This window comes from Nycticebus coucang, chromosome 9 (genome assembly GCF_027406575.1).
Source record: "Nycticebus coucang isolate mNycCou1 chromosome 9, mNycCou1.pri, whole genome shotgun sequence".
Classification (NCBI taxonomy): domain Eukaryota; kingdom Metazoa; phylum Chordata; class Mammalia; order Primates; family Lorisidae; genus Nycticebus; species Nycticebus coucang.
In genome coordinates this window covers 16,660,503-16,679,969 of record NC_069788.1, presented here as the reverse complement: position 1 = coordinate 16,679,969, position 19,467 = coordinate 16,660,503, and the positions used below count along the sequence as shown (strand labels likewise).

At 36.0% G+C, this 19,467-nt stretch overlaps 1 pseudogene; it reads right to left on the bottom strand.

Moving 5' to 3' along the window:
• Positions 1 to 7,922: 7,922 nt before the first annotated feature.
• On the bottom strand, positions 7,923 to 10,802 carry LOC128594116 (mesoderm induction early response protein 1-like; annotated as a pseudogene).
• Positions 10,803 to 19,467: the final 8,665 nt, after the last annotated feature.

The window sequence follows — 19,467 nt, the reverse complement described above, 5'->3', positions numbered from 1 at the left end:
CCCCCCATACCTCCTTTATTGTCCCCAAAGAAAACCACTCTCCTTCTCCAAGGATCTATACAGGTAATCACTTTCCCAAAAATTAGTTAATAGATTTCTACGTTAGGTTGGCAGCTTTCTACTTCTACATGTATTTCTCTTTCTTTTACCTTAACTTTGTAAACATATAAACATGTGTCCATCTCACCACCTGGATTGTAGATGGTAATTAAGTAATATCCTTCTTTATGTCTTTTATGATAGCTTTAGCTATCACCATGATTTTAGAACATGGAGACACCCAAGGAATATACTTTGATTAAATGGAGGAAGAATGATCTCCTTGTACTTATATATATTCATGCGATTAAATTTATATATTTGAATTTGAGTTTATTTCTTATTTGAAATCTGATATAAGTTGTTAAATATATTCTGCTCACATGCTTTTATTTTGCATAGAACATTTCCCAAAACAGCTTCGCTTGCTATCACTCATTCTGTTCATTTTACTAAGTATGAAATTCGATTAAATTACAAGTACTTAAATTACCATACAGATATTCTTCTTTTAAGCTTATACTTGTAAGCTTGGGAGTCCAACCAAATTTGGCCTTTGTATATTGTCTTTAATATGACCTACAGAATTTGTGTATTCTTCTGAACACTCCAACTCTTCACAATGGCACTTGTGAGAGTTTTGTGGCCTTTAAGGTTCTTAATGTCTATTCTTAAAGGAAATATAACAAATTGTATCCCCATGAAAAGAGATCTGATTAATTCCATAGACAAGAAGATATCAGCCAGATGCTTATATCTATGTCCTGGTGAGAGTTCTGGGCAGGTAGCTGCTCTCTAAAGGCCCTGGTCCTCCTGCTCCTGGGAAAAATTTTAAACCTGCAAGTGAGAGAAATAAGTACAAAGACATATATACTTTTCTTCTTTTAAATAATTTTTGACTGATGAAAATATTTCAAAAATAGTGCCGAGGGTTCTTTACGCCCTTCCTTCAGTTTCCTCTAAAGTTAGCATCTTACATAACCATATTGCACTCAATAACAAGACACATGATTGTTACAAATCTATTAACTAAACTGTACACTTTATTCAGATTTTGTGAGTTTTTGGACTCTTTGATCCAAGATGTTTGACTTATGTTTCATATCCTTTTTAAATAGGTGTTATTTTTCAGACTCATAATTCCTCACTATTTCCTTATCATTCATGACCTTAACTCTTCTGAAGACTGAGGTTAGTTATTTTGTAAATATCTCTCAATTTGTGTTTATCTTATGTTTACATTATGACCAGATTGATATGATAGATTTTTGACAAGAATACCACCAAAGTGAGCCTTAGTGCATGCTGTCATGGGGTACGTGGTATTAATGTGTCTTGTTTCTTACAGTTTGAGTTGCATTTTGGGTCCATCCACATTTTTTATTTCTTTTTCCACATTCATACCTCCTAACCTTCATTATGTTTTAAAGCTCTAACAAATGAATAAAGTAGTGTCTCTAGCACACTTTTACAATAGAAAAACTATTCAATCACCTCAAAAATTCATTGTGATACTCTTTATAACCAACCTTTCCCAGGCCATTAAGCCACCAACTCTTATGACCACTTATCTAAATCCTATCCCAATATTTGGAGTTGTCTAAAGGTTTGTATCTACATAAATGTGTGTGCATTATATATAATTTCTTACAGTACATATTTGTAAATGTACAGTTTATTGATTTTTACTTTTAACAAGTATTCTATTTTATGAATCTACTACAATTTGTCTATCCATCAATTTAAACAGTTATTGCATATTTCTAGTTTTTCCTGATAAAGTTATACACAAAGATTATGAATAAAACTAATAAATGTGTATAGAATTTTGGAAACTAAATTGACAATTGAGACTTCTGGGTATGATGTTTAATATTACGTGTTGTCCTGACTGGGCAAAGGCATGCCTAGACGCTGGTGGAAATATTTCAGGGTGTGTCTGAGTATGTTTCTGGAAGAGATTAGCATTCAAATCCGTAGACTTAGTGAAGCAGAGTGCCTGCAATGGGGTGGACTCATCCAATAAGATTGAGGGCCAAAAAGGGAAAAAAGAAAAAAAAATGTTAAAGGAAGAACAAATTTGCTTACTGCTTTAGTTGAAACATCCCTCTTCTGTCCTTGAACGTCAGTGCTCCCTGTTACTTGAGTTTTGGGTGACAGACTGCCACTTAAACCATCAGTTCCCTTGGTTCTCAGGCCTTTAGACTGAGACTGAATTACACAGGATCTAATAATTAGGTCTTTGAACTCATCCTAGAAAAAGTGCTACATACCTCATTGTACATTATACGTTAATATGTTAGAAAATGTAAAATTCAGCAATGACAAAGTTTGAATATATATTCATTCATATATTCAGTGAAAAGTAAGAAAATACAAGAATAGCAAATTAAATTAAATGAGGAATGTTGCATCTCAAATAGCTGTGGTTAACTAAATGAATTATCGTGTAATTCTCATAAAGTTACTATTCCAGGTAGGCCTCTATGGAAACGGGAAAGCATCTTTAAAATGAACTTATATTATTACTCCAAAACATGGAGGAAGTATCATTTTTATTTATAAAATCCTACCTTTACATTTAGAGTTTAAATAATTCATCACTTTAGATGACACTGAGAAGAGTTCCTCTTGGGTATAAAGACGTAAACCTGAAAGGAAGAGTTCTTGACTATCTTTTCGGCTTGACTATTGTTGATATATGTAAAAGCTACTGATTTGTAAGCATTAATTTTTTTTTAATCCCAAAAAACTGCTGTATTCCTTGATCACTTTTTTTTTTTAATTTTTGAGACACAGTCTCACTCTGTGCCCTTGGTAGAGGGCTATGCCATAACAGCTCACCGCAACCTCAAACTCTTGGGCTTAAGTGATTCTCTTGCCTCAGCCTCCCAAGTAGCTGGAACTACAGGAGCCTGCCACAATGCCTGGCTAGTTTTTGTTGCAGTTGTCATTGTTGTTTAGCTGGCCCAAGCTGAGTTCAAACCCACCACCCTCGGTGTATGTGACAGGCATTGTAACTACTGTGCTATAGGCACTGAGCCTTCCTTGATCACGTCTAAGAGCTTTGTAGAAGATCATGTCACCCACAAAGAGTGAGAGTTTGACCTCCTTTGACCTCATTTGTATCCTCTTTATCCCCTAGCACCAAAGAAGATGAAATACCTGGGAATTTATCTAACAAAGGTTGTGAAAGATCTCTATAAAGAGAATTATGAAAGACTGAGAAAAGAAATAGCAGAAGATGTTAACAAATGGAAAAAACATACCATGCTCATGGCTGGGAAGCATCAACTTTGTTAAAATGTCCATATTATCCAAACCCATCTACAGGTTTAATACAATCCTTATCAAAGCACCAATGTCTTACTTTAAAGAACTTGAAAAAATAGTACTTAATGTTTATGGAATCAGAAAAAAACCCAAATAGCCAATACACTACTTAGAAATAAAAACAAATCTGAAGGCATCACACTATACTACAAATCTATAGTGATCAAAACATCATGGCAAGTGTTTAGGTGCTTTTAAGTTTTAGGTATTAGCCATGTGTTTAGGTGTTTCATCTAAAATGTACTGTGTAACACAAACACAGAGAATTATTATTTTATAATTTCTTTTAGAAGTGTTTTAGCTTTAGATTTTTTTATAGGTCTGTGATCTACTATGTGATAATATTTGTATCAGATTTGAGCTATGGTTTGAAAGTAATTTTTTATTAATTTAGACATACAATTCTCACACACCCTTTTTTGAAAAAAACTTTCATTTTTTTACAGAAAAAAAATTCTTTGTACTTCCGTGAAAGTTCAGTTTTATATACTTGGGGTCTTTGCCCGACTATTTTGTTGTACAGAACTCTATCTTTTTCACTTTGGCCGGATTATAGTCTCCTAGCAACCATTGTAAATTTTTAATATGCCTTGAAAAAAAGTAATGTGAATCCTTCATTTTCAGAATTGTTTAGGCTATTTACTAATTTTAGAATCAGCTTATTAATATCTAAGAAAAGAAAAGCCTGCTATAATTTTTATTGCAAATGTATTGGATTTAAAATCAATTTAAGGAAAGCTGACATCTTCACAATACTTATTCTCTACCTCTGGATTGATTTATGTCTATATTGACACCTGGCCCTAATGTTTTATAGTTTTTAACAAAGATATATTGCATATCTTTATTTATATTTTTATCTTATCATTTCATTTTTTGGTATCGTTATCTATTTTACCACTTTTTAGTTCAAATTTCAAATGATCATTGGGAGTATATACAAATGCAACTAATCTTTAGACACTGGATAGGTAGTTTCTTTACTTGCTCAACATATTCTATTAATTATGACAGCATTTTTACTCATATGTTTTGGCAGACTCTCATATTTTTATAATACAGACAGCACTTAAAATTTATTTAATATGCAAACTTTTTATTTACTTTGTTTGCCTTTTAGAAATTGGTAAACTTTTTTTATATTCTTGAAGAAGAGAGATGCTAGATCTTAATGGGGAAAGCCCTAAATCTTTAAAATTCAGTATAATATTGAGGAATTTTTTTTTAAAGTTGCCCATTATCCAGTTTAAAATTTTTCCTGCTATTTGTAGTTTGCTGAGACTATTTGACTTAAGTAAATCTTAAATAGTTGAAATAATTTTTTAATGTAATTGGTATGACTATAGATTTTTTCTTTTTATTCTAGTAACATATGAGTTAAATTGATTGGTTTTGAACGTTGGAGCAGACTTGTACTCCTGTGTGATCCTCTTTTAGTAATGATACATTATTTACATTATACATTGCTTGATATGATTTGTTAATATGTTTTGAAGGTGCTTGCAGGTTTATTTTTCATTGTAATATCTGAATTTGTTTTATAAAGTCATGTTGGCCTTACAAAGTAAGTTGGGAAGTATTCTTTTCTTCTACTTTTTTAAAGAATTGTGTAGAACTGATATTATTTCATTCTTAATTAGTTGATAAAATTCAACAGCAAATTATTCTGTGTATGAATTTTTTGTGTGAGAATTTTCTTTAACTATAGATGCAATTTCTTTGATGGGCATACCATTCATCACGTCACATTTATCAACATAGTTTAGGCAGGATATGAAGGAAGGAAGAGAACCCCCCCACCAAAAAAAGGGTCTCAGCTACCGTCTCAATTTTAATGAACATTATCAGAAATCCAACACATTAGATTTAGTTTGTATTTCATTGAGCACAAGTTACTTTTAACGTTTTCTAATTGCAACGCAGCCTGCGAGATGTAACATTTCAGCTTAACACATTGCCACGGATATTAGGGTTTTGTTATTAATAAGGACATTGATAAGGCGAATAGAGTTTCTCCCTCTTTGATAATATAATAATGTAGACAAGGGGTAGCGCTATATTAGGCACTGAAGTTCTGATGGACCAGTGGCTTAATCATTATCATATGTTCATGAGCTGAGATTTAGAAAAACATGCTTTGAGAACCCCAGTTGCATTGTGACATTGTGAGAATCAATTGGAAAGCTCAGAAAGAAAATCTAGACTGAGGAAATATAGTCAGTCGAACATTTTGTCTTAAAAAAATAAAAACTATGAAGCTATGACCCTAAAACACAGGGTGAGAGTTATTTTCTACAACATACTAGATTTATTTCCAGTAGAAATCTCTTCTTACTCCTGAAATATCCAAGATTATGAGTTGCAAAGGACAAATTATTGTACACAAACAATGAATAGGCACTTTATATTTTAGGTTCTTATTTATGCTGTAGAAAATGTAATGGGAAAATCTGAAATGGCAACCTTTTATTCCCTTTTTATGTCCTGTGTTCTGGAATTTAACAATAATATGCTATGATGTGGGTCTGTTTTTTTTTTTTTAATTCACTTTGCTGTATACTTAGTGTTAATTTCTGCTTATTTTATCTGAAAAAGTATTTTAATATTTAACTCTTCTATTTGTATTGTTTTTCGACTATTTTAGATATTGCATTTTTCCTTTCCTTTTTTCTTTTTACAGTATGGTCTTAAATTTACCTTCAACTAAACATTTATTTTTCAAATCACATTTTAACACCATATTATATTTAGTGTGACATTTAATTTTTATTTCTTTTTTTATTGTGACAAAACAAGTTTTATTTTGCAAAACATAATGTGATATCAACTCCACCGCAAAAGAAGGGAAGAAATGAGTTTTAATTATATAGTCCAGACAAAGAGAAATAGGTCATTATCTTTTGGTGGGGGAGACAAAAACACATCACCCAAGGTGAGGTAAAGGGGACCAGGAGCAACGGGAAAGTACTCCATGCTCTGTGTTTGGGGGAGCAGGGACAGGGACTGCATGTCTGTCTCACACTTGATCTCCAATAGTGCGTTAACCTAATGAAAACATTCACACAGCATTATGTACGCAAGTTATGTTAAAAAAATGTTTAATAAGCACATTCAGAATGACAGACAAGGAATGGGGAGGCAATTATTTTGCAGTGCAAAATTACTATGCATAAATTTAAAAAATCTAGTTTATAATTTTAAATGCCTATTTAAATATACAAAATGTATTTACTTCAAATAAATTTTAAAGCTCAACAGATTTATGCTGAACTGAGATACAGATTCTGAACTCTGCTCAAAAACACATCATGAAACGGAATGCCATTCCAAATGAAAATGATAGTGTTTTTCTGGGGATGGGAATGAAGTGGGTAAGGGACTTTTTTTTTTTTTTTTGAGACAGTGTCACTATGTCTCCCCGGGTAGAGTGCTGTGGCGTCAGAGCTCACAGCAACCTCAAACTCTTAGGCTTAAGCAATTCTCTTGCCTCAGCCTCCCCAGTAGCTGGAACTACAGGCGCCGTCACAATGCCTGGCTATTTTTGGGTTGCATTTGTCATTGTTGTTTAGCTGGTCCAGGCAGGATTCGAACCCACAAGCTGACCTGCCAGCTCTGGTGTTTGTGGCTGGCATCTTAGCTGCTCAGCTACAGGTGCCGAGCCATGGGGGCGTAAGTAATTACAAGGACTTCTTTCCCAACATAATTTGTCAAGCGTTTAAGAGCTCTGAAATGTACTGTATCTTAAATAAAATTCATGATATTACCCAGAATTTTTAAACAGTTCAGTGATTTATCAAGTTATAGTGGCTGCATTATGAGGAGCAAAGTCCTATGTGAAACACCTGTATCAACACAAAATACAGTTAAATATTTCCTTACAGAAAGCTGAGCATTGTACATTATAATGGTGGAATGTCTTTCTTTGGGTATATTTAAAAAATATTAAGAAAAGTAAAATCTCCTAACATGTATGTGCTATATTGGCAAACATGCCTGAGAGAATCATATTAAAATATTCCTGTTACAGTGTTTTTCAAGAACTTCACAAATCTGCAAATATAATGTATCTTATAAAAATGGTGAAAATGGTATCTCTAATATTGCAATAATTTAAAAAGTATAGCATCACTCATCCTTAAAACCATGTTCATAGATCACCTTTGACAAAGAGCTGGGATCCTTTGGATTCATTTAATAAAATCTGATTTAGAAAATGGATCTGAACACCTGCTAACATAGCTATCATTCTGGATAAATTAATGTTGGAAGTGAAGCAAAACAAAACTCACACTTCTCAACATTTCCACCCCAAACTCTGATTAACTTGGACGTGGATGTAACAGTGAATGTACATTATAGGAAGTCAAAAGTTGTAAAGTAGCCTTTAACACTGGGGAAAGAAAAAACTTCACGCTGGTGAAGAGAGGCAGTCTGAACACGTTAACAGTAAGACTTCATGGGGAGTAAGTCCTAAATGATAATTTCTCAGTGCAGACCTCTAATCAACTGTATTAGACAGTTGTGCCACTAAAAACAAGAAGACAAAAAATTTATTTCAAAAAGGCATTGGCTCTTGAACTGATGGCTGAAAGTTAACTGGAAGAGGCATTTGGAATATGTCTGCGTGAGGAAAACAAGAATTAACTAAGAGCCTTTTATAAAAGTTTGGATACAGGTTGGCACTAAAATAAAATGGCACTCTTACAAGGCTATGTACATGGATAATCCTCTATTCGCAATCACGTAGAGCAATGGTCATTGTGTTTCTTATTTCAGTTTTGGAAAAACACTGAAAAACTGGACTGTAAGTGGTGTGAAGAAGTTTCAGACTCCATGGCTTTCTCCCCATAGATGTTCCTGTCTGGCCAGTTACTCCTGTGCCTGCCAGTGTCTAAGCAGCACTTGACAGTTTCCCTTCTGTTTATTTAATGCAAAAATGAGAAATTCTATAATACATATAAAAATAACTGAACAGGATTCTGGTCAGCATGATACTTTTAAGCATTTAAGCTGATACTAAACTTGTTTTGCTTCAAAATAATTTTGGAAATTATAACAAATGCAAACCAAACTGTGCAAGCTAAGTTCATGCTAAATTTAAGAATTCTGAAATTATCTGCCCTTAAGTAGAAATCTGAAAAGACAAATTTTCACAATAGTTTATGAACCCTTTTACCACCTAGATAAGAAACAAGACTTAGTTAACTATGCAAACACTTTTTGGGCAGCACCTGTGACTCAGTGAGCAGGGCGCCGGCCCCATATACCGAGGGTGGCGGGTTCAAACCCAGCCCCGGCCAAAACTGCAACAAAAAAATAGCTGGGTGTTGTGGCGGCCACCTGTAGTCCCAGCTACTCGGGAGGCTGAGGCAGGAGAATCACCTAAGCCCAAGAGTTGGAGGTTGCTGTGAGCTGTGTGACGCTACGGCCCTCTACCGAGGGCAATAAAGTGAAACTCTGTCTCTACAAAAAAAAAAAAAAAAATTCACTAGAAAAACTTAGCCAACTAAAATGAGAGCTGATAGACTTCGAATATCAATTCCTCTCATAAAAGTTTACCAACTGTACAAGTTAGAAAATTATACAAGCTTTTGTATTAAGAAAAGACAGCTCAGGGCGGCGCCTGTGGCTCAGTCGGTAAGGCGCCAGCCCCATATACCGAGGGTGGTGGGTTCAAACCCGGCCCCAGCTGAACTGCAACCAAAAAATAGCTGGGCGTTGTGGCAGGTGCCTATAGTCCCAGCTACTTGGGAGGCTGAGGCAAGAGAATCGCGTAAGCCCAGGAGTTGGAGGTTGCTGTGAGCTGTGTGATGCCATGGCACTCTACCTAGGGCCGTAAAGTGAGACTCTGTCTCTACAAAAAAGAAAAAAAAGAAAAGACAGCTCAGTCAAGACATATGTACTGTAAAAAGCTTCCAAAGGCTACAAAGAATCTGGAAAAATACAGAATGTATTTCTTAAGCCCTGATAAGAATATGGAAAGTCATCATTGATGTCAACAATTTTGCATATACGAACCTGACTTGGTTTATTTTTACATTTTTATATATTAAAAAAACATGCTAGCATAACTTTCAGGATTCACAGGGTTTCCTTAATAATGATAATTGGTATGGAGAGAAAAATGTTACAAAGATAAACATTTCATAAAACTTAAAAAAAAATGGTTCTAAGTAGAAATTTGGACTTAATTTTTTCCATTCCTTCATCAATTTAAGCAAAAATTACCTTGCAGTGGAATTTTATGATTAATACATCAAATGAGAAGGTATAGATATATCTCTAGTTCATTTCAACTTATTATTTTTTTATATCCTTAAAAGGTTATCTGACAAAGAACTTTTACTTCTTTGTTCAGTATTTTGCCTGATCCAATAGATGGTTCACCGTTCTGGCTACTCCTGCTGAGGGCGCCAGCTTCCTTATCCCGCTGGCTGTGGCTGCTGTTGGAGGCAGTGAGGGGAGGAAGGGAGCGCTTTCACTTTCATCCAGAAGACAGTCCATGGAATCTGTTACACCAGGATGAAGATTGTATTTCTTTTTTCCAAATTGTGTTTGCTGAGCAAAGACATCATAAGGTTCAGATTTTTTCCCAATGTAATAGAATGCTACACATTCACCAGCTGACCTTGTTCGGACTTTATTAGCCTGAATACAATGAAAATCCTTGCCATGGGCCTTCAGCCCTTGTTCAAAATTCCTACACTCTTCCTCTGTCCAAACAGGTCATTCTTCCCTGGCGCTTTTACATTAAATCTTAATCTTCTCAATGCTTCTTCTGTGTCAAAACTGCATTTCACCAACTCATACAAAGCCTGTCCATTGTCTTTTATATGAGATCACTCAGGAATTGCTTCCACACCTTTCTCATCCTCTGTTCTTCTAGAAACATCCTTAAGAAACACAATCACTTTATCTTCAGGTAAGTACTCCGGGCCCCCAGGAGCTGATCATCATTTTTATATACTTTATCATTCTCTTTGCATTTACCAATGCACCCTGGAATCTCTGCTTGAAACATGGAGCTGACCCCAATCTCCTCTTTCCAGTCTTCTGATGGAATATAATCTTCATCTTCTATTTCACCATCTAGAATAAATAGGACACCAATATTGTATCAAAATATTTACATCAACGTGGATGGATTATTTTTTGGACGTCTTGAGAAGCAACAGACTGTGACGGATCATCATTGGAAGACTGAGTTTCATCCTCCTGTCCTGATGAATCCGTTATTTATTTTCCCCACTACAACCACTATTGTCATTCTCAGCATCATCATCCTCACCTTCTTCCTCTCCATCATCTTCTTCAGGCAGTTGAACAGCATGGTTACAACCATAAAGGCTGAGCAGCTCAGGAATTGGCAAGTCACCTTCCCTTGCAAGATCCTCTATTTCAGAACTGAAGTTTGTTTCTCCTTTCATCATTTTGATACAGGACAAGGCAGCACCACAACCTGCAGCCTTAGCCCGGAGGTATTGATGCTGCTGCCACTGGAGGAACCAGCTTGCTGGAAGGGCCGGACACCTGGGTGGTGGGGAGGGGGTAGGGGGAGAGACACTGGCACCTTGCTGTCTCCCCCTGCACTTCTGGCTGGTCAGTTTCATGGATGGCCTTGCTGGCTCCTCCAGGGGCACTTCTGACTGGTGGATTTCATGTCAGTTTCCAAGGCCTGAGAGTTCATTGGAGGGCTGGTTGTAACTGACTGTAGACCCAAACCCTAAACATCAACATTAAGTTGGCAAAACAGCCACCCTGCCACTATATAAACTCGTGAGCAGAGAGCCCGAAGAGTGACCTCAAAGAGGGAGCAGGAGAGCTTGTTCCCCTCCTGGGTTCTGTCTGCCAGGAGGTTTGTTTTTTTGTATTTGTTGTAATTTTTGTTTCTGTGAATAAATCCTGACTTACCACTGATCATGTGGTCCGTGGATTCATTGGAATTGCCAAGACTAAGAACCTGAAACTCCGATATCAACGAGGAAAGCTAATGGTAGCCTTGCAGAGACTCTCAAACTTTGTGCAAAGAAATAATTCATGTAACATATGCTCATGTTTCAGTAGCTGAAACAAGAGTCCTTTAGCTTCAAACGGAAAGCAAGAAATATTATTAACTGTGTCTGGAACATTTATATTGAGCTCTAGCTTCTACCCCAAACAGCACACTTAAGGGTCTTTTATTAAATATAAAAGGGTATAATTGGAACAATAAAGAAAGGACAGGGTATGTATTCAGGCACTAGTAACAATCTCAAACCAGTTCATCAATATTGTCAGGGATATTGACTACTGACAACTGTCACCTAAGAATGGATATGAAGTATTGTCATATAGTTAAATTAGCTGAATGTATCTAAGAAAGGACAAAGAGATACACAAACCCTACTGGAGAGAAAAAAGCTGACATATGGGCCAATTTTAAAAGATTTATTTAAAGCATAAATATATGTAAGACATTGGGTAAAAAATTGTGGATCCTGGACTTCAATCCTATATGTTTCCTTCATCAAAATTAATGTATTTCTTTTTTATATTTTTATTCTGAAATAAAATCAAGCATGAAAATAAACAAAACTTACCCAAACCTTCAATATCCACGTATAATTTTTCCTGTTATTTGGAAGGTTACCATATTAATATGATACTCCTGGCCCCCTCTGTTCTCCCAGTTACTACTACTCCGAATAGAAGAGTGATTTATATTACTGGTACATTTCAAGGGGGAAACAAAATGTATGCCTCTGCTTTTTTTTTCTTTTTTTCTCCAAGATTTATCTTCCTGGAGGGTCCATTTTTTATGTTGTAATTATCTGAGTGCTGGGCCCTCGGACTGAGAGGCCTGTGGTGGCCTAGAGTGACATAAGTCAGGGTCAGAAGACTCTCAGATTCTCGTGTTCAGTATTGGGAAACCCATTCTCAACACAGGCCCTGTCCCCAGGGTGTCTCATCAGCTGTGTCTGTGAGGAAAGTGATGTGGAGATGTGAAGGTGTCTCCCTCCTCACATCTATTTCTGTCTTCTTATTCTAAGAAAATCAGAATGTCATTGTTTATGGATCAACCAAATACCAATAAAATATAAGCAAAAGAATAATAATGGGCTGATGACCTAAAGAAAGACCGGATGAAGCTTTCTGTGAAGTTTTCATGAAAGTGTGACTTTGAATTGAGGCCTAAAAAATACCATTGACCGATACAGGGACAGATACAGCTTTTTTCAAATGTAAAAATTTTAAATTCCAGATTATATCTAGCATCTATTTTACACAATAGAAACTTTCATAAGGTAAATAGATGAGGAAATTCAAGTGCCAAACATGAAACGTATTGATGTTTTTGTTGTTTGAACCATGTGTCCACACAATTCTCAGCCATTTTTCAAGATCAGTCATAGTTCCCCTTTTCTGTAAAGACTTCACAAATTTATCAGATACTAAAATACAGCTTTCTTTTAAATTTCTACTGCAGAATTTTATTAAAATATAATACTGAAAATCTTTAATCTCATATTATTATACTTATTCTATTTATTGTAAACTGTTATTTCAATATTTTACTTTTCATATGCTTCTTCAGTTGTTTAAATTTTGTCATATCAGGGTGCTTAAGTCTTTTATGAAAATTTTACCATGCATTATAAATCTTCGTATTCCTGCAGTACTTTCACAGCCTCCTAGGGCCTGTACAGAATTGAATTATTTATTGTGAATTTTAAACTTTTAATGCAAGCATGGCAGAGATTCAGTTGTAATGAAAATATTTCAGGTATATTATTAGTTAAATAATCTGAATGTATTCTGAAGTGAACAGTGAGAAATGTATACTTACAGAAAAAGGAACAAGATGAAAAAGAGAGTTGGGTAGGTATAATTTCATGTAAGAAGGAATTGTTCATTCAATCAGCCAATCATGAAATATTTATTTATTGCTTTGTTTTTTCCTTGCCTTGCACTAGCTTGAGCTTGATTTTCTGAAGGTGCACTTTTCCAGGGACTTTTCCTTTCCAGGATGGTGTTTCAATGTCTGTATGTTTATATTTCATCACGGCATCAGGAAAGCATCTGGTTCTTAAAGGAATCTGTCCACTTGCATCTGACTGAATTCTAGACACTGTGTGATTCTAGATGGTTCTCTTCTGTCCTCTAGCATGTGATAAGGTAGCTGTGGTCCAAATAGCCTTTGGAATCAGAACTCATGCAACAAAAGTCCCTTCAGTACTTGCAAGTTCTCCTTTCTACTAAATTATGTTTTATATTTCTCCAATGATAGAGTTCTTCCCTTACCCAACTAAAGGGCAAAAGGTTCTGTAGGTCTGTCTCAAGCCCTTTCTCTTCTGTTACACATACACACAAACACTGCTTCATTGTTGTAACTCTATATTGGTGCTGGGAAATTCTGAGAAGTTGTCACATCTTCTAGGCCACTAGTAAGGAGTCAGGAGTCAAAATCTTCACTCCTCTCAGATTTTGTCACCTTTCCCTAGAGGTTATATTGTGTGTTTACCCCACTGACAACAAGCTTACCCAAAAAAAGGCCCAGATACACTTTCTCAAAGGCTTCAACAGCCACTTCTGTCTCTCTTCTATGTGTTTCTGATTCTTTCCTCCAATTTCACAATCTTTGAAGTGGCATTAATCCTTAGATTTGAGAAATGGTAATATTAGCAATACACATTTTCATAAATTAGTTACAGAATATATTTAGACTTACTGATATTGAAGAATGAAGATTTGGAAATGCAAAACAATTAAGAAACACTTCGGGCATTTACAAAGACAGAAATGACAAGTTCTCACCTTTCTGTGACACTGGTAAAGTCAGGTTGATAAGGGACTTAGAGAAAAATACATTACTAATAAAGAAAACCACATATATTCATAATTGCAGCTTAAATTGGTGGATAAAATAAATTTGTTTATCTCTGCTCCACATCTTTATCTGACTGTTATGATCATAATAAAATGAAAAAATGCAGTAGAGAGGACAAGGAAAGTTTGATAAAAGATGTCAAACTATTTCTTTAAAGATTCTCTGCCCATGGATGAGTGATAATTAACCTAAGATCAAAGCTTCTTTTTTAATTCTCATTAAAGCCAACAGTAGAGAAATCTAAAAAATATGCAAATCTTTTTGTGCTACAAAATCAAAGTCCGTGTAAGGATGTTAGGCAACTGTAACTTTATGGTGCCCTTGAATAAAACTGAAAAGAAGATAATTGGTGGAAAATGCTTGCTATGTTTAGATCTCAAGTATGTTATTGCAAATCAGAAAAGCCTAATGATCGCCTACTTCTCAGTGATAGAAGACAGAATGTTCATTGCTAACGAAATTTGAACAAAAGATAATGTAAACTTTGGGAACACCTGTCTCACTGAAGGAGGGAAAGGGAAAGTGTTAAGTCTGCACACTGAAAGGTAAGGACATAGTACTAATTTATTTTTTATTAGCTTCCAGAATGATGGCTGTCAGCCTCAAACTTATCTGGCAATATAAGAATTCCTCCAGGAAAAACTAGCAAGCCTCAGAGGCAAATCCCAACTCTGATATTTAGGAACTCTTCAATAAAAATGGTGACTTCCCACTAAATCACCCAACTTTGAGACACCTATTGACAAACATTACTCTAGGAGATACAATTTTCCTTACATAAGAACAACTGTTCAAGGTTAGACTGAGCATTTCGAAAGATACTGCAAAAGAACAGGGACAAAAATATGAAGAAACAAAGACATAGCAGAAAAACATAGAAAGCCAATGAAAATGTAACATATTTACACAATATATGTAATATCATTCTGTATAGAAAACATTACATTACTGGACTCAGGAAACTATATGTAATATCATTCTTTATAGAAAACATTACATTACTGGACTCAGGAAACTAAGGTAGGTTATCCTTCAAAATAAGACAAAAATAAACAGAGAAAAAGCCATTGACATAAAAATTAGAATGGCAGCAGGCGAGGCAGAGATGTGACCCGGAGGTAAGGCAAACATGGCAGAGCCATCTCCTGAATCTTCAAGTCCAGGGGGTTCAGCAACATCAGACAACCATGAATTTGATCCATCCACTGACATGCTGGTTCATAATTTTGATGATGAACGAACATTAGAAGAGGAAGAAATTGATACCTTCTCCGCGATTTGAAGAATCGACAGGACCACAGGATCAGTGGTAAGTCAGGATTTATTCACAGAAACAAAAATTATTACTACAAAAAAACAAACCTGGCAGAGAGAACCCAGGAGGGGAGAAAGCCCTCCCGCTCCCCCTTACAGGTCTGTTTTTGGGCTCTCTGCTCAGGAGTTTATATAGTGGCAGGGGGGTTGTTTTACCAGAACTAGATGTTGATTTTTAGGGTGTGGGTCTTCTTCAGTTAACAGCCAGCTGTCCAATAAACTCACCGGCCTTGGAAACTGACATGAAATCCACCAGTCAGAAGTACATGGGAGGAGCTAGCAAGGCACCAGTGTCTACCCCAGGAGGTGTCCAGCCCTTCCATCAAGCTGGATGTCAGCTGGTTCCTCCGTCTGCCCCCAGCATCAACACCTCCAGTGCTAAGGAGGCAGGTTGTCCTGCATCATGGTGATGAGCTAGTGGTGGGAACCTGAGTGAGACAGGCATCATCCACTTGCCTCTTATGAAGAGCATGCAGAGCTGTGAGCACCCACTCTGCATAGAGGCCATGAGCATAAATAAACTGTTACTGCTCTAAGCTGCTGAGTATTTGCGTCATTTGTTGCTGTGATACAACCCGGCCTATTCTAATATGATACATGTGGTTCTTCGTGATCTGCCCTCTGCTTGTATTTTGGCTATACAACATCACTCATATTTCTCCACACACTATCTTATACCTGCTCTACTTATTTACTCATCCAATAAAAATCTTGTGTACATATCTTAGATGATGCAATAGACAGGCATTAGAGAGGCACTTCCCATCTTCTGAGGAAGAGAGCTGATAATAGAGCAGTAATATAGAAAGTGAGCAGGAACGAGTACATGGTGCGGATTTTGTATTTCTTGCCCCTGCTTTCTTGTTCTCTGTCAAGTTTCTTTCCACCTCCTTGAGGGTTTCTTGAAGCTTTTGCCCTTTCTCACCGCCAAACTCCAGGGGTGAACACTTGTTGAATTCCATTACGTTCCTCCCCTTTCTTCATCGTCATGAAAACAGTGATTGATTTAGGGTAAGACACAGGGGTAAGTTTTCTGAAGGTTTTCTGGAAAAGTAGCTTTCATATATTTTCCCCCAAGTTAATGACAGTGTAGTATTTGTTCTCAAACTAGATATAGACATTGAAGCATAAAGGCCTTGGGATTGCAAAAAAACACCAGATGACATGCATCGATGTTGATTTAAGATGCATCGAGAACACAAAAATATGAAGGGAAAGAAAAATGAATACGTCTTTTTCTTTTGAGTATTTGGTTTTGGACATCAACTAAAGTGTGTGCATGTGCACACGTGTGTGTGTGTGTGTGTGTGTGTGTGTGTGTGTGTGAGAGAGAGAGAGAGAGAGAGAGAGCTTTACTGGATTTTCTTTTGTGATTACAAAATGAAAGGATTCTCTGGAGATGTGACTTGTGTGCTTTATAAAAAGTTCTCAAGGCTACAAAAGGCTTGGCTTTAATAAAAGACTAAAAAAAGAAAAGTCAATGGGACTGAACTTCACTGAGTTAGGGTGACAATAATAAGGAAGTTTGAATGGGTACCAGAAAGGTGAAGCAGGAGGAAGGATTTTGTGTTAGTCTAGGCAAGAATATTTTGTCTTGCACTAGCTGGAAGTTTGCAGTAAAGATGTTGAGTATTTGTGAAATGCCTCTACAGCAACTTCTCCAACCAGAATGATTCTTATTTATATTTTAAAACTTGGCTTAAGATTCTGTTGAGAAAATAGATTAAATTATCCAAAAAGAATAGATTTGAAAGACAATGTCAATCCTCATAGAAACTTTACTCTCTACAAAACAATTTTTCTCCAATGTGAGAAAACTTTTGTAATGAGAATTACATAAAAATTAATAAACCTGCATTAAGGAACATTATTTACAACTAAGTACTCCAAATGTTAATAAGATGTATTATTTGATGGCAGTCATTAAGATGTATAATTCCTTTAGAGCTGATATGTTTGAGGTATGCTTGTTCAAGGGAAAATGAGTGAAATTTTCAAAGGAGAAACAACTTTGCTTTGAATCTTCCATATTTTCTTTATTTCCATGAGGCCCTTTTGTACCTTTTCTGAACCAAGCTGAGGAAGGAAGAAATCACATTTTTTCCTAGGAGACAGCTGAAAAAACTTACGATAAATCAAAAGTAGGTATTATGTAGCATGGACTGCAGGAAGGATAGATAAAACAAGGAAAAAGGTAAATTCCTCTTGGAGTAAAAATAGGAATAATTCATTAACGAAGCTGTAATGCTCCCTATGATATTTTCAAATTATGTTTTATCCAATATGACCAAAATAGGACTCAACAGAGTTAAAAATATACAAAAATAAGAAAAACAAAAAACAAACAAATAAAAAAACCCAGCATGTTTTTGTGAGTGTATGCTGTTTTGGGGATTTTTATCCATACTCTTTTTACAAAAGTCTGATTTGAACTTAACCAATTTAAACAAGGATGTGAGAGAAGCCAGGGAAAGGCAGGCAGTGGGCTGGTGAGAAGCGCAGGAATACGGTCATGAGTGGAGGGGAGTAAGGGGGGCATCTCCTGCTCAGGCCTCACCATTTAGGAGAGCACAGGCCTTTTCCACTACACTGAGTCAGTCTGACAAGGGTTTTCCCTCTGGCGGGCTCTTTCATTCCTTACAGACATAACCCTACAAAGATGAAGGTAGGGTTCTCCAGCACAGGTGGACCAGCCCTAATTAGAGCATCTGAAATCCGAAACGCTGCAAAACCCACTGGGTGCTGATACTGTGGCACAGGTGGATGATAAAGACGATGTTGACACTGCAGAAAAAGCTCCTACAGATGACATGGGGACATGTGAGATGAACTCATTGAAGGACTAGAGTAGTGTAGATTCATAATGAATGAGAAATCATGTCAGTTAATAAACTCCAAGAATCTTCTAAGATAAAAACATTGTTAATGGGTGGTGCCTGTGGCTCAAAGAAGTAGGGCACTGGCCCCATATACCGGAGGTGGCGGGTTCAAACCCAGCCCTGACCAAAAACTGCAAAAAGAAAAAAATTTTAATGATGCAAATGACTCTGGAGAAAACATGTTTTAAAAGCCATTTAACAGAATGTCTCCTCATGCTCAGAAGACCCATTTCCTAGTCCCGCACTACTTCTGATTTTTCTTTTTATCTAAAATTTATACAGTAATCAGTAATTCTTTAATCAAATACAGCATGAGAGGTGGGACTGACTGAAAGCCTGGCGTTATTTCTTGTTGTTGCTGTTGTCGTTGTTGAACAGCTGATCGTAGCTTTCTGGAGGTGGAACAGTGTTGCTTGGTTTCCATTAATTTCTCACTGGATGTAATATATTTTATTGTTTAGTATTATGAGTGTATAAGTCTAAGAAAATAATTACTTATGAGTAACATATTTTTAATTACTTTTTAATTAAAATCATAGCTGTATACATTTATGGGTACAATATGATGATTTGATGTACAATGTGTAGATTCAGAGTCAGAAATAATGGCCGTGCCAAACAACCGCCAATGTTCACCCTGTGACTGAAGTCATGAACTTTGGCTTTCTGATAGCTCAATGTACACAGACTTTGTCTCATGCACAAAATTATGAAAAATGTTATATAAAATTAACTTTAGACTGTGTATAAGGTGTATACGAAATGTAAGTGCAAAGGCGTGGCTCCCACCCTCATGTATTTCATTATGTGTATACATATGTCACAACCGCATAACTATACAGATATTCCAAAATTTAAAAAAAAGAAAACTCTGAAATCTGAAACTTCTGGTTTGAAGGATTTAAGATACAGGAGAGTTCAACATGTATGTTTCTCTGAAGCCAACTTTCAGGTCCCTGGGAGGTTAAGAAATAAAATATTTTAGCTCCCCAAAATTATTTGGATATCTGCACTTTTAAGATAACAGGTTGATGA